Below are 16,833 nucleotides of genomic sequence, written 5' to 3' on the forward strand. Positions count from 1 at the left end.
GCTAAAGCGATGAAATCACGTCCGATGTATTCAGCTCGACGATACGGATCGACTGATATGCAACATGACCCTTTTCGGTCAGGTCATGACCTAGACCTGAGGTCAAATTTTCAAAATGACATTTCAAGCTCAACAAATAGCTCATTCGACGCGTCTAGACGAGAGGAACATGATGCTGCCAAAAGTAATGTCGTGGCACTCTTGAGTCAAAAGTTATTGCCGAAAAACAGTTTTCGTGAAAAATGCTATTTTTAGTGTTTGCCCTCTGGAGGCTAAAGTCGTTGACCTAGGTCAAATCTGAGGACAATATCCAGAAAGATCTGTAAAAGGGCTATCGAATGCGCTTTTCTGCGGCGCTGTAGCTCTATTGGTTCCCGAGTTAGCCGTTGGCAGTTTCCAAAATTGTTGAAATGGACTACATTTGACCTTTGATGACCTCTGGCGACCTGGCCTTTGACCTGACCAAAAAAATGACCGCAGTGCTTCCGTCATTATTTTTGACGCTCTTTCGAATGCCGCTTACCGCGTGTCGCTACAAGGCCCAGGAGCTGAGTTAGACGGGGGAGGGTGTTCAGACACCCTCCCCCGTCCCGACGCCCTTCCCTCGGCCCGGCGCGGAAGTCGCGGAGTACCGGACAGGCGCGGGTTAACAGTGCATGAATCAGGTTTGAAGCGCGTGAGGTAGCAAAAAAGATCATCTTTGACAGGGATCAGTAGATAATATTCGCGACCTTCTCCTCCCCGTCCTTAACCCGCGCCCTGCTGGGGGGGGGGTGTTTGAACACCCCCCTTGTGGTTTTTCGCAAATATCTCGGTACACCTTATCACACATCAATTCTACACATGTTGTAAAAATTTCAGACCAAGGTCATTCAAGGTCAGGTCACCAGGTCACTTGAAGTGACCTCACCTCATAAAAAGTTTCAATCTCTGTCATAGCTACACCGAGTGACCGATCGCTTTGAACCTTTCAGCGATTGCTAAGAGCAATAGCATGTACAAAATGTATATCTCAGAATTTTGATATCGATGACCTAAGGTCAGGTCAATTTTGCGACCTACCCATCATAGGTAAGTCAAAGGGAGAAAATTGAAATGCGCCTCTTTTTACGAAAGACATTATAAACACTCCCAAACACTGAAATACAAGTGGTTTAGACACACTGAACATGAAAATGGTGTCCGTGACTCCTGTTTATGCCCTGAGGTCATCTTAGGTCACGAATGGTATCTAACAGTTTTTTCGCAAATAACTTTTGATAGAGACATGCTAGAGCGATGAAAACGCCTTAGATGTGTTCAGCTCGACGATACGGATCGACCGATATGCAGCATGACCCTTTCCGGTCAGGTCATGACCTTGACCTGAGGTCAAATTTTCAAGTTGACCTTTCAAGGTCAAGTTATAGTTTATTCGATGCGTCTTGACGAGAGGAACACGATCCCGGTAAAACTAAGCTCGTACAAGGCTTGGGTCAAAAGTTATTGCAGAAAAACTGTTTCCGAAAAAAAATCGGCTATTTTTGCAGTTTTTGCCCCCTACAGGCAAAACCGTTGACGTTAAGTCAAATCTGAGAAAATTATTCAGAAAGGGCGTTAATAGGGCTATCGAATGCGCTTTTCCGCGGCGCTGTAGATCAATTGGTTCCCGAGTTATTGCGTTGGCTGGAAATTGTCACCATTCGACCTGGAAATCGGCGAAATTTTGCCTTCAATGACCTCTGGTGACCTGACCTTTGACCTGACCAAAAAATTGACCGAAGTGATTTCCTCATTATTTTTTACGTTCTTTCGAACGCCGCCTTCCGCGTATCGCTACGTGGCCCAGGAGCCGAGTTAGAAGGGGAGTGTTCAAACACCCCCCCCCCCCCCCAGCAGGGCATGGAAATCCAGGACCCCCAGCCGGGCGCGGGTGCCAGTGTCGCTGGCCGATCATGACGTCATAGGTCAGCATGACCCCAACTTGACCCGATTGTGCTCCTCCCAGATTATGCGGCAGTATCGCTCAGTTCATTTGAGGCCTTAACTTCGTCTGTATATTTCACATGGTTCCCATGATACCAGTCCCGGCCAGTTTTGAACCGGAGTTTAACCCGCGCCCCGCTGGGCTATTCAGCCATACGCGCCCTGCTGGGGGGGGGGGCAGATTCTGCCCCCCCCCGTCTAACTTTGGAAGCGATGGTCGTAGAAAGACGGGGAAAACGGCAATCGAAAGCTCTCAACAAGGCGGATCTTAACCCGCGAGTTGCTGGGGGGGGGGCGTTAAACGCCCCCACTTTTTTCGCCGGGCCATAGCATAAAAACGGCGCGCCGCAGGCGCGCCAAATTCTGGGCACCTGTAGGAAATTGATTGAAGTTTATTGTGACAAAGTTTCAAAAAATCGGTCGGAAAATTTTTGAGATATCGAGGTTTTAGTGACGTCATGATTTCTGAGTTTTCGACCAAAAACGGCATATGTTCAAAAAATCATATAAAATCACAGAATAGACATATAGACATGCCGTAAACGCCATTAGACTGCCAATACCATGGAGAATTAAATGGCTATCTTCGATTATTGATTATCGTTCCGTATTTTCCAAAATCTTCAACTGAATCTTGGCAATTTCTCGTGACTTCTTCACGACCATGATGCATGAATTTCTTAAATTGAACTTTTTTAGCCAAACACGTACACATATGATAAAATGAATGTCACCATCGTGTTCTACGCCCCAAATTACCCATAAAACATGTGTCACAGGCTGCGAATATCAGTTTTTATTTTCGGGGATATGTGCCTGCCCGGTTGACCTGGCCTTGACCCTGACCTATGCTTGACTGACCCCTGCATGGAGCTGACACTCTTGTAGGCCTTATATGATGGATTGTGCACCGTTTTGACAGAGTTTATGACGAGAGGCGCTCATTGCGAAGTCCTGAAGTCCATGCTACTGAAAGCCCGATTTCAGGTGTTTGACCTGACCTTGACCTGACCTGTGACCTCAAAATTCAACTTTAAAGTACTCATCTGAAGCGTCTCGTCGCGTTCTTTCGTTTGCCGCCTCGTGCGTTTCGCTGCGCCTATTGGTTCTCGAGTTATCGGCTGGGGGCGTTTAACGCCCCCCCCCCCCCCCAGCAAACGGTGGGTGGCGAAATACCCCAGCAACTGCCGGGTTAAGAAACCAAATTTGCTTGCTTAAGTAGGTCAGAGGTCAGGTCAAGGTCAGGTCAAGGGCACAAAATGCAAGCTTCTACAGTATCGGCCTTGCACCGTAGTTGCCGAAGAATGGACTGAGACTGATTGCCCAAAACGTGTTCTTAGACTACCAAGGCAATATTCGTTGCATACAATGTCATTCAAAGGTCAAGGTCAAGGTCAGGTCAGGTCAGGTCAGGTCACCAAAAACAAAATATAGAAAAGAGCATGTGCGACACATGTTTTATGGGTCATTTTACTCATAGAATTCAATAGGCACACTCAATAAGTGATATGGACCACCTCTGGATGAATTTCAGGTCGAGGTCAGGTCAAGGTCAGGTCAAGTGAGGTCAAATTTTGAAGTTGGTTGTTAAGGCCTAAAAAGGTGTCTATCTGATGCAGTTTTTCACGGCAAATCAAATGGTGCTATTTTTGTTTCCGTACGAGGTCTAGAACTTTCAAAAATAATATTTCAAAATTTTGTGTGTCGTGACGTCATACAATTTTGAATAACTCCCACATTTTTGAACAGATTCTTCTAAAAATTGGTATGTAGATGCACATAGACCACTTCTCTGACATATATTCCGTTTTTTATACACTCAAAATTTTGGATTTTATAATTATTTTCCCAAAAAGTCAGTTTTTTGAAGAAAAAAAAATGGGCCAAAATCCAAAATTAAAAAAACAGATAGACATTTGATACACAAAGTAGAATCACGTTATAAAATTTTTGTTACGTCTTGATTCCTTTAAAAATGAAGATGTTAGCGGCGTTTGAAATTTTGCAGTTTTGGAGGCGAAAATGGCGAACATGACGTCACTAAAACGTCAATTTCTCAAAAAAATGTCCGACGGATTTCGCTCAAATTTTCAGGGAACGTGTCAAATTGATGTATGATAAGGTACCGAAAGTTTGACGTCGCTGGCGTAACGCGTTTAGAAGTTATTGGCGAAAAACGGGAGGGGCGGCAGATTCTAAGCCTCTATTCATGTGTCATTGGTGGAACTAATCCGTGGAAAATTTTCATAAATATCCCCGTCGTATTTTTGTTTCAAAATCAATAAAACATGACTTTAATAAGAAAACGGTAGCTTTTACTTCCGTTCGAAAAATTGTATAGCATGTAGAATTCAGGCTGTAGACAAATTTTGACGTTATGGTCCCATTGCTTAGGATGATCAGCGTTTTCAAGTGTAATTTCGTGTAATTCCGTATAACCGTAACGACTTTAAAGACAATTTTTTTCAGAATGGCAATGCGGGGTAATGTGGCCAGTGCTGGTGATGCAGCTTTGACGGTGCTCTCAGTATCGCTATGCTCGGATGGTCGACTTGATAAGGTCGTGGTGCCGAGATGGTTGGGTAAATAGCCGTCGGCGGTGGCATTGCGGCACAGTCTGCCTCCTACCTAGGAGCTCATCAAGACATTGCGCAATGCAACACGACGAAGATGCTAGGGATCTGCTCAAACCTTGAACTGATAGTCACATCTCGAGCTCGCAAACACTTTCGACAACTTGTTTGCAGACATCGGAAGGTTACGAGATGTGAGAGAGTTGAGTTATATCATTGATTGCTAGAATTTTTAATTGAAATTAGTCGATTACTTTTTTACTCAGAATAAAAATTTAACGTTTTTCCCAAACAATGAGCAGTGCCCTCTAACTATTCAGTATTCACTCAAAACAAGTTTCTTTGTAAAAATATTGTTATCACAAATAAAATGCAAACGTTTGATTCAGCTGTGCATGCAAAGGAAGCTTATTTTCAGTTGTGCAGGAAAATGCTGAAATAAGACCTGAGTCAAAATCATTCGAATAAAGTCCGGCACCGAGTCAGCCTTCAGCTGTGCATGCAAAGGAAGCTTATTTTCAGTTGTGCAGGAAAATGCTGAAATAAGACCTGAGTCAAAATCATTCGAATAAAGTCCGGCACCGAGTCAGCCTAAAAATGCGTATAGGACACATGTCGTTGTTGCCTATGAAGCTGACTCGCCTGAATAAAATCAAGGCCTTAAATAAACACCGGCCAAATTGCCCCACCCCACCGGTCAATAACCTTGCTAGCGGGGCAATTTGGCTGCTTTGCAGACCTTTGTAAATCGTCAAAATTCAAGTATAAGTAGTTGCTCTATCATTTTCAGTTTCCTGTACAAGAAAGCAAAATGAATGCTACACCTGCCAGCGTTGAGAGAGTGCAGAAATATGCCACCAATTTCGAGCTACAAAGCTTCCTAAAAAAGCGGCCAAATTACCCCATCCTCCCCTAGAGAAAAACACAAATTAGGTACATACTGCATTGATTATTATTAATACTGCTGAAGACATGCACGATAATCAGAACAGTGGTTCACAAATCACAACTGTGGATACAACGATAAGGTGATTGAATGCAGGATACGAGTAAAATTGGTGCCATGGAATTAGCTATGATACAATATAGAGTGCACCCTCATCAGCGATGTTGGCTCAAACAACACATTTATCAAGGCAAACAAGATCACCAAGAATTTTCGTCCTTACGAATAGGATGTCATTTACTTAATTACGCGAAGATATGACAGTGGACCCAATAAAAAGTAATCAGCATATACGATATTCATATCACAAATTGAAATACAGTGACAATCCTGATTATTGTGGGTGCTAACTAATGAGTCACATCGCATTGCAATATGGCATCCAACCCTGAAGTACGAAGCATCACACAGTTCAATGCACACATATGCATGCTAACAAGTATAAACAGTGCATGTCCTGCCACTGACCATCATCGTGACACAGCATATCCGTGACTGGCCAGTCTTCACGAATTTCCAATAAACACCAGACACATACCGATGTGCGCCAGTCCTCATTAGACATAAACACCTCAGACCACGGACAGGCGCCGTACCAGGGTGTCATGGCATGACACTGCAATGATTAGGCGGTGAATATGTCTGTCTCATTCGAGTCCAGCGTTGTTTGGTAGTCTTGGAGCCATGAGAGATCGTCATTGGTATTGTCGCTGAAGTCAGGCTCGAAATCCACCAGAAGCGCCTGAAAAACGAATGTTTATGAGCGCATGAGTGTCCTGAGTTCCCCGGAACCACGCCCGGAACATTGCGATTGTCATTTTACCTGGCATTGCAGGCATAGCATTTGTGAATGACCCATTGTATTGTAAGTTTATTTTGATTCGAATTCATTCGTAACTACACATTTCAGACAGAAAGAAGCAGACGTTTAGCTTTTAAAGAAGCGTACAGAAAATCAAATCACATCTGAATAGCAAAACAGACAAATCTTTGCCGAGCTTTTTCTTAAATTGCTTCGGAAAAAAATATTTTCTTACTTTTTGCTCTAATTTTGCATCACCATATGGACTGGGTTTCTCCCTAGCCCGTGCTCACCTTGAGTGGTGCAGAGATGCAAGTGCGACACTCGAGCTTGCCGACGCCGTCCCGGTCGGCGAAGCAGTCGCACTCCTGGCAGGGGCTGGGGTCGGCAGCCTCTGCCACCACCTCTCCCACCAGGTGACGCAGTGGCTTCCCCCACCTGCCGGCGTCGAACACCGTGCCGTTCGTCTCGATCGCCAGCGGTGAGCAGAGGTCCTTCGGCGGCCGCACGTGCGGGTGAAGGAGCTCGCTGCCCGCCTGCCGTCTGCTGTGGAGGTCCTTGTAGGTGTACGCGAGGCGGTTGCCCAGCGCGACGACCTTCGAGTCGGGCTGTTGTGATGCCTTGTTCATGTGGAAGTTAGTATCAGCGACGATGTGCAGAGTAACATCCATCAGATTTAGCACTTTGAGTGTGAACGGGAACTCTTCCTCAATGTAAGGACATGACGAACAAGAGAAGAGCACGATATGCTTGCTAACGCCCCCGCGGAACGGCAAGCGACAGCCTTCACGAATCGCTTCGAAGACGCCCGAGTCATCATTCGGTTCAACATCGTTGTCATCTTCGGTAACAGCACTGGCAACACGATGGAGCGCTTGTCCAGCAGCGCGGCTGTTGCCCCAGATTTCTCCCTTGATCGTCTCGATGTGCGGACGACGGTAGATGTCGTCGCCACCGTACCCGATGATGGCGAAGCGGTTCTGTGTGATGCCACGTCGTCTCAGGTAGTCGTTGATCGCCCACGTTGTCTGGCGGAAGCCCCTCTCTCGCTGACAGGTGCGACGCTCGACAATGATCACGACGTCGGCATAGCGGGGAGCGTTGAAGCGATATAGCGTCGTTTCGGCCGCATGCAGGACGTTGCCGTCCTCGAGTTCACAGCGCACACACTGCGGAGGCATCCAGATGTCGACACCATGCGTGGCGCACTCGGCAACGTACGCCGCCGCCGCTGTGCATACCAGGAGATAGCGAGCTGGTGAGTTGTAGTGCGCCTCCAGATCATTGAGACACATTTGCATGAAGGGTTTCGTGTTGACTATACCATAGCATGGACGCAATGCCGAGACGGGGTTGGAGAACAGCGCGCCGCACGCCGCCTTGGCACGAGGGTCGTCTCCACCGCTCGCAGCGCTAATGGCGAAGTTCCTCGCGCGACAATACTGTCGGTCCCCTCGGACTTCCCACTTGCGAGCAAAACTATCGATACGTGTGTAAAGCTTTCCGCTAGGTCCTGAGAAGTCGTCAGCAGGCTCATTGTTGTAAGTTCCCAAGAGACCACCTGTTCGACCGTGGAAGACACCAGAAAGCTGAACCGTGCACACATCGAATGCGACGTTGCACTCAACGCGACTGTGACCAAGATCAAGAACGGTGCGACTGCCAACGCGGGAAACAACGGTATTCCCAAGCCGGAAAGGGAGTTCTACGCGGCGATCGTCTAGGAACAGAGAGCGCCCTTGCACGAGGTGCAGGCTGTGATTTCCGTGGAAGACGGAGAGCGAGCGACGCTCGGCGCGACCTCCCGACACGCCATAGTGCACCACCAGTGCAAAACTCTGGTGCTTCAGGTCTGCAGCGAGGAGGTAGCTGCAGCTGCCAGCGAACTCGTAAAACCGGTCGTCGAACGTGATGTAATGCTGCGTTCCGGCGAAAAGTGCACGGGCATCGTAAGGAGGTAGCCATTCTTGCGCCGAGAACAGTGGGGATACGCGATTAATATAGTCCAAGAGTTCGTAGTAGAAGTATACGATGTCGAGTCCAAGACGATTGGTTTCAGTGGTTTCGTTCTGACCAAACATTGGCAGTTCATTGAAGCTGTTCCACTTGACGGGGAGAGGAATATTGGTCTGCAGGAACCCATCTCCTGGGAAGAACTTTACATATGCGTTGTCGGTGATGTTTAGGCCGCTTCCTTGTCCTGTCACGTTTCTGTTCTCTGACATTGAGTTCACTATCCAGATTGCAGCTTTCCGTATTTGATTGCCTTCCTCCCAGTAATGCCAGGCCCACGATGTTTCGCTATAAACTCGACGCAGCCAGTCGATCAGGATCCTCACGGGCGGAATGTCGTCAGGAATCTGAGACAAGAAGTTATAAACTGCAATCCAGGCCTCTCGAAAGAAGGCCCGATTGTACTTCACAAACGAAGTAGCGCTTTCGTACGTGAGAAACACTGCATGTTTGGCGGCCGACGCAACCTTTCCCACAAATTCCATGCCAGGCAATGAGCTGAACCACACAGGTGTGGAAACTTCAACGCTGTTTATATTGAAGATGTCCAAGAGCTGGCTCTTGAAAACGCCCATCATCTCGTACAGCGATCCTGTAACAAACACAATAACGATTAGTCAATGCTAATGTGCAACGAATATGCTAAAGAAGCAAGGAAGAAGTTGTGGCATAGTCAAAGCATTTGTACGCATTGCACAATACATTTGATGGTATTGTGGAAAAGGCTGAGAAGCAAAGGCAGCTTAAATATTGCCAATTGTGTGCAATGTTTGATTGAATAAAGTCAAATCATCAAACTACATATGTAAAAGTGTCCTCGTGTGTGCAATAATATACATGAGTATGTAGCTACGTCGATTCTCAAATAAAAAAGTAACAAATCGCAATTATTCCATAAGTGTAATGACGCACCTTTCACCCGATCCAGTAGCTCGCTGAAGGCGTCGGCCACCACTCTGAAGGCCTCTGAGACCTGTCTGACTACCCAGGAGCCGCCTGCACCGGCGCCACGCAGCAGGGGTGAGGCGGCCCAGCGGAGGGCGGCCAGCACGCGCGAGCCGGTATCCTTGGCGGCCGTCCACAGTGAGGACGCCACTGAGGTGACTGATGACCAGACGATGTCCACCAGCTCCTGCGTGGTGTTCACCAGCAGCCAGACGGCCTCGCCAACCTCGAAGCCCTGACGAAGGCAAGTGTGCTTTTCACATTTGTGTGTTTCATTTAAAACACAAAAACATAGGTATCGCGATTCTAGGCCAATATGCTGCAAAAGCAGCCAATGCAACAATTGCAAGAAATATACGACTTCAGAACAATTACTCATTCATTTATGCAAAGGCAAGACATCACTTACCACAGCTCGCATGGCGTCAAGTTCCTCATTGACATAATCCTTGACCGCAGAGGAAAACAGTCGCACCGCTCTAAGAAGTAGTTTGTAGCCACGCTGAACATCTTTGACGATGCCGTCAAGAGCGGCTCTAACCGCACCAAAGGCTTTCTGGGTACTGGCCGTTGTCAAGCTCCTGTAAACATGAGGCCGAATGTTTAGCACGAACCTAACCGCATGTAGAATATCTATGAACGTTGCGTGCTGTAGGTACAAACATTCCTGTGACTGTTGGAAAAGGACCGCAGCAATGACATGAAGTGCATAATGTGATCAGACCCCTGGTAGTTACTGCTGGCGGTAAGTGTTTATTTGGTCAGCGTTCCCCACAATGTAGATTGCAAAGCGCATTTAATGTTTGCAGCTCTACATTTGAGGACTATGGTTCTGGGTTTTTCAATGGCGTATGCATACTCGATAGACGGAAGTGGCATACAAATTACAGATCGCAAAAGAATATACCATAACATAACAAATGAAAACTATTTTTAAAGCCGTATTTAACAAACTACAGGAGCAGTAGGTAATAGATATTTAAGAAAAAGTGTTAACTCACAGGACATCTTTGCCGCGCTGGAGGTAGGTCCGGATGATGCCGTAGATGGTTCGCATGAAGAGGTCATCGCGCTGGTAGCGCGCACGCCACTCGTCCCTAACGAGTCGGAAGTCGGCGGCGACAGCGTCGAACTCTGCGCGGGTGTACTCGACAACCGTCTGCCACTGGCGGTTGATGACCGGCTGGATGAAGCGCTCCTTGCGCGCCGCCTCGTCCTGCACAAAGTGCGTCATGTCCGCCAGCCAGGACTGGACGTCGGCGGAGAGGGCGGTGAGTCGCGCCACGGCGCGCCGCTTCACGTCGATGGCGATCTGCCAGCGCCACTGGACCACCGCGCTCAGCAGCTGCGACGAGTTCAGGCGCACGCTGACACTGGCATCGTCCACGTGCATGCCGTACAAGTTCCTCGTGGCCTGCAGAGACACGAGACGGGCTGTGGGCATCCCGGCGTACAGCGACAGCTTCCGGTCCTTCTCGTACGTGGCGTCGACACGCAACTCTAGAGGTTTGCTAGGCGTGCGAGTCTGGAGGCGTATTTCTATTGGCCTGCGGGTGCCGTCAAAGTCTGACATGACGCGGACGACGTGCAGACCTGCGACGGGAACTTGGTGGGTTCCTCGTACCGAGACATCGTGCAGACGAGTGACGAGGTGCGCCAGCGCTTCCCGCCGCGGCTTGTCCCAAAGGGCGCTGATGCTGAAAGCCTCGTCTTCAGAGAGCTTGTTGCGGTATGCGAAAGACATGTTCTGAGCGAGAAGCAGGGCACTTTGGACGGTGGATGAGTGCATCGTCATGTTGAGTCCAGAAACATCCTGGCTGCTTTTCAGTAAGAACTCAAACGCAGACTCCGTTTCAGTGGACCTGTTTGACAGCGAAGCATCTACGATCAAATTATAAGCCGGGTCTTCTGTATAGCGCAGTATCGATAAGGTCTTCATGGAGTGGCTGACCGGAAAGACTTCGACAGAGCTGTCCAGGACCACATTGTGATCCAAGGCTGAGTGTGACAGACCCATCGAGATATTGTATCTCAGGCTCTGCCAACTCTCCCATATGCTGTTGGACCGCAGCTCTGCGAACGCACTCATGGTCTTATCCGGAGATCTAACCGCATCCCACTGTAATGTTAGGTCGCTTCTACTTAAATCAACTCTCCGCTGATGTCTTCCCGTCAAAGCGATCACTCTTGTTGGGATTTTAACAACACCTTGTATGATGTAGTATGCCTGGGTGATTTGTGAAGAGTCACGGAAGCTCATTTCATAGCCTATTCCTGAGCCGCCATCTATCTGGAATAGCAAGGAATTGTACAGCTTTGTAGATGTCTTTCCAAGAGAGGCTTCCAGCGATAGCTTCCGTTTGAAAAACACAGTTTCCAGACGCATCATTCTTTCTGAAGGTAGTGAAGTTGACACGAAATCGACTCCAACTTTGTTCAGCTCACGATCTTCGAGATTCCATATTCCAAGTAAACGGATCGTTGTGTTCATTTCACTTTCGTAGAACCATTCCAACGACACAGGCTGCCAGGGATTCTCGACAATGATAGTAAAGTCTGTTAGAACTCCTTGGCCCTCAACGCTGATCATTGACAGGTCATTTAAATCGAAGGTCAAGCCTGCACGGATGAATTCAGGAGAATTGCCACTGAAGACCGAGAGGTGAGCGCTTTGGACGCCTTCGTGAGACGTTTCTAGTGTATCAGAAATGATGTAGTTTTGTCGATATTGTGATAAAACCAGACTGTTTTTGATAAAGTTACCACCAACGACACCTCCAATGGTCAAATGGGCATCAACCGAAGACACAAAGGCTGCGTCCACCATGGCTGAAACTTCATAGCTTCCGACGCGACCCAAAACTTTTCCTTCGTAAGAGAGCTGTGCAATATCCACGAGGTTGGTGACATCAACTTGAAAGCCTGAAAATTGTTCGAATGGAGTGCGCAGTGAAGCACGCGCGATAATGTTGAATCCATCCAAGAAATAATCCACGTGCGTACCAATAACCTTATCTAAGTATCTAATTTCAGCTTGCACACCTTTTCTCGTTCCATTTTCTAGGCGACCGACAATTCCAAATTCACCATAACTCGCAAACGGTGTCTTCATGTTGAAGCTAAGCGTTCGTAGCTCGGGGAAGTTCTTCAGTGTTCCCAATATGTGTATCTCTTCCGAGCCATATTCCACTTTACCTGTGATCGTCGTATATTTATCTGTTGAGAGCAATACTGAACGGGGAACATATTTCACGATTGGCTCTTCGGCGACCATGCGAAGTTCCCACTTATCTCTCCATTGAAGCACGACTTCAGATGCGGCTTCTGCTTTGGGAAATTTAAGCTTACACGCCACTTGACCAACGACACCTTGCAAAGTTTCCGTGGCGAGGAAGAAGACGACGTCGTCCTGGTCTCCATGAAGGTAAATTCGAGCTGGTTCCGTGGTAAGGCGAGCGAACTCCCTTGGCAATGCTCCCTCAAGTTGTAGATTTTGGCCACCTACTAGAGGCGTGGTTAAATTGCCATGAAGATGGTATTGTGTTCTTGAGCTGCCAGGTACCAGAGCGATGTTTATCTCATAGTGAGATATGACTTCAAGAGAAGATGTTAGTCTAGTTGACATACGGAAGCCGTCTTGAGTTTCCATGTAGTTTGTAAGGTGGACTGATACCGGCCAAACAGTTGAGTGGAAACCAATGATGTTCTTAAGATGCATTTTGCTTTTCATAGCATATTGACAAATGAACGATGTTTCGTGATTCCCTGATAGAATCGAACCGTTTGCCATAAGGCTAGTGTTTGAGGATGCGTCCAAAGATGCTAAAATCTTCACGTTGCTAGCTGGAAGTCGAGGGGAGCCGACATCTACCTGCAACTTGTATGGCACTTCCATGTTCATAAAGGCGTTTAGTGTGCTTGCTTCCTCAAACGCCTTCATGGTGGCTGACACAGTCCTTTCGGACGATGTCCCGTTTGTATCTAGAGTCAAGGAGACATCATCCAATCCAAAGAGCGGAGTGTCCAGCCCGGCGAAGACGGTCGTTCTTGTATCCCGTTGCCAGATCTGGGCACCTGCAGTGTGGTGCATGTCTCCGTAGACCAATCTAGCGTTTCCAGTTTCCAGCACCGTGCTGGTCACATGAACCATGGACCCAGCAACGGGGGCGATCGGAAGAACTGGTGACTGCAGTCCGAAGTCGAGACGAGTTATGCCTTCGCTTGTGTCATCCAGAGAACCGTGTGATTCATGAACAGTATCATCGACACCAATCGAAACCTTGAATGACTTTTGTGTGTTGCTTATTTCGACCTCCAAATCCGGTAACATCGTTCCGATTGTTGACGCTTTTACCATATTCGCTTCTTCCGCAAAGTCATACTCGCCGTTCAGAACATTGAGCCCATCGCTGGTGAGGACAGCGTCCACGCTTGCCGACGACCAGTCTTCGCGTCCGCGGCGCACGCAGCCCCGCACCCCTCGCTCCGCCGTGGGCAGGCTGATGTCGAACTGCCCCGAGACACGATCGTCTTCCACCGCGTATGAGAACACCATACTCCTGCGCTGGCCGTCGCCGCCGTTGGTCGTCACCTTCATGGCGATGGTGGCGAGCGACTCGAGGTCGATGGCGACCTGGACGCGCTGCGGCGGGCCGGCGCCGAACGTCTGCATCTGCGCCTGGAGGTGGCGCAGTCCGATCACATAGCGGCCGCGGTACTTGAAGGGCCCGGCGGCCACCAGGAAGTGCAGCGTGCGCCAATCCGGATGGAAGACCTGCACGGAGGCCGAGCGGCCGTCCAGCCGCGCCAGGAAGTCCATCGGTCGCCACTCGTCACTCAGCAAGCGGCCGTAGAAGTTGCGGCTGCCCAGACCGATGTCCAGCTCCAGCAGGTCAGGCTCCGTGCTGCAACATGCAGGGTTTCGTCACCTTTGGTAGGAGCTTTGAACTCGTAACTGACATCTGAACTGATTGAGAGGGAAGGATAAGCTTCAAGCAATACCAATTGATTTAAATATTTGGTACCACTACGTTTGTCCTTTGAACTAGCCTAAACGCAGTACCTAATCAAACACAAATAGTTAGGGGAGAGTGGGGTAAGATGCCCAGGGTGGGAAAGACGCCCCACCCCCTCTAGCGGCGAAACAAAGAATCGAACCTGGAAATTAATGTTCTTAGCGTAAAGCGGAAGCCTGCCTTGTTAACTGCACAAAAAATTTGCGAGGCTCAGTTGGGCAACGGCTGGCTGGTGATTGCATGTTTTTTATTTGCTGCTTTCAAAAAATATTTTGGTGTCAAAACATTGTAAATATCAAAGAAGGTAGATAATTTTTGCGTCCCTTGCTATAGTCGTGATAATTAACATGCGTGTACAGTGTCCCAAACAGTTTGTTTCAGGGTGTAGTTTTATGGCTAACAAATTGTACTAATTTAATGTTACCTCGGTACCTTGGGGTAAGATGCCCCCTGTCCTGATGGGGAAAGACGCCCCCCCCCCTAAATCCGTAGGCTGTCCTTCAAGCAGCCCGTCAAATCATTTATTACATACCTGTGATGAGAGACAAAATCCGATCTGGGACTATTGAGAGTCCAGTACGGTCGGGTGCTCCCCATGCCGGTCTCTCGGCCCACACAGCGACTTTTTGGGCGGCATCTGACTCTGAGAGCCCTTACGACGGCCTCTGTGGGACACATTATTGGCTCCAGGGCCCCTCACGACATCCTTTGAGGGCTCCCACGTTGGCTCCACGGGCCGCGCTGGCATCTGAGGTCCCCACGATGGGCTCGAGGGCCCTCAAGCATCATGAAGACCTATAAGGGCCCCACAGTGGTCTCCGAACGCCACCACGGAGGCTTGTTTGGCCGGGCTGGACTATGATGGCCCTAACGATGACCTCTGAAGCCCCTTACGACTACTTTTAAGGGCCCTTACGATGACGTTTGGTGTCTACTGCTGGCCCGAAGGGACTACTGATTCGTTCAGGCGCTTCACGTGCCCATTTATGTCACTTACATATAGTGCAGGGGGCATCTTACCCAACGCCAGGGGGCGTCTTTCCCACCCTGTGGGGTAAGATGCCCCCTTTCACTTCTTCAGGAAAATGCTTAATAGCAAAAATAAGTTATCATATTTCAAGCACGAAAGTGTGATATTTTTGGAGAAAAATGATATCGGCTTCCGTTGAAACTACAAGTTTTTGCTTTCCGATCGTCATTTTCGAATATATATGGCATAGTAAAACCCTGGGCATCTTTCCACACTCTCCCCTACCACAACGAAAACGTTCCAAATAAATTACCAAACAAGTTTTGGTTCTGCTATTTGTACACTACGTGCAACTGGAACGTTCTTTTTATTTGTTAATTTAAGGCAATCCAGCCTATTTTAAGAGCAAGCATGTCCATTGCCCATCCCAGGTATACATGCACTCAGTTACGTTACCCGTTGAAGCATTGCATGTTAAAAAAAATCACTTACCTTTTTAGATGATTCAGTTCTCAGCTGAAGGAGTGTCGCAGATCTCTTAACAGGTAGTGGTCCCGCTCTGTTTTTAGCTTTCTTCTGTGATGCATACTTTGCATAGTCTTGTGTTTCAGATCCAAACGAAGTATACGTATTTTTGATTGTGATACCAGTTACTAATATCTTAGCACCGGAGTTCTATAGCCTTGTTAGCACCGGTCGCGTGTGTTTGGGAGCGTTTGTAATTGTGATTTACGTGCTCTCTGAGTAAGACCTGGCCTTTACCTATGAGTCATTAAAGGAAAAATATTTAGAGCGTTTTTGTTTGCAACAATATTTGTTTGCAAGTCTTCTTAAAACACTGTTTTCTGGCGGCTGCTCCGCAGACGGTTGCACCTCAAATAAAAAAGTGAGCCCAGCTGATGGGCCAACATTTTTAGAGGTTGACGTTGTATTTACGCCATTTCTAGTGATCAATTAGTGCTCGATCAATTCACTTCGCATGTATGAGAAAGGTTTGTGCAAAAGTGACTTGCAGACTGAGCTACTATAACCTAATTGCAACAATTAATAATGTCAATTAATATCAATTGATATCTATCAATTAATAATGGTCTCAGCTCATCGCCTGCCTACTATCCCCAATTTGAGAGGTTTTGACTCTGACTCGGAATAATGCCGCCTCCTGAATGGTGTGTTATTTATCCGTGACAGATTGGATAATGATCTAAGGAACAAACCAATTAAACAAATTACTTATCTTCAAAAGCACACAAAGCTTTCGGTTCAAAGAACCTTGATCTGTGTGCAGTGCGATCACTGAACTTGACCTGGTATAGTGACATTAATTTGTGTAATTGGTTTATTATTGATAGCATTATCCCATGGTGTGTTATATTGTGTCTCGTGTTTTTCTCGGCTCTGAAGTACGCTGCATCATTTCTCAGCGCCATCTTCTTTGCTGGCACCTTTTAGTCGCTAGTTCAGTGGAGTCATGTGAAGTAACGTGCAGATCCTATTCTTTCACGTGCAAGCCTAGGTTATTGGTTGCAACCGCTTTCGAATCGTGGCATTTCTGTGGGAGAGTCTGAGTGGCTCGATATGTGCGATCAGAAAATAAACAGTCG

This window comes from Amphibalanus amphitrite, unplaced genomic scaffold, assembly GCF_019059575.1.
Source record: "Amphibalanus amphitrite isolate SeventyFive unplaced genomic scaffold, NRLGWU_Aamphi_draft 000003F_arrow, whole genome shotgun sequence".
NCBI classification, from domain to species: domain Eukaryota; kingdom Metazoa; phylum Arthropoda; class Thecostraca; order Balanomorpha; family Balanidae; genus Amphibalanus; species Amphibalanus amphitrite.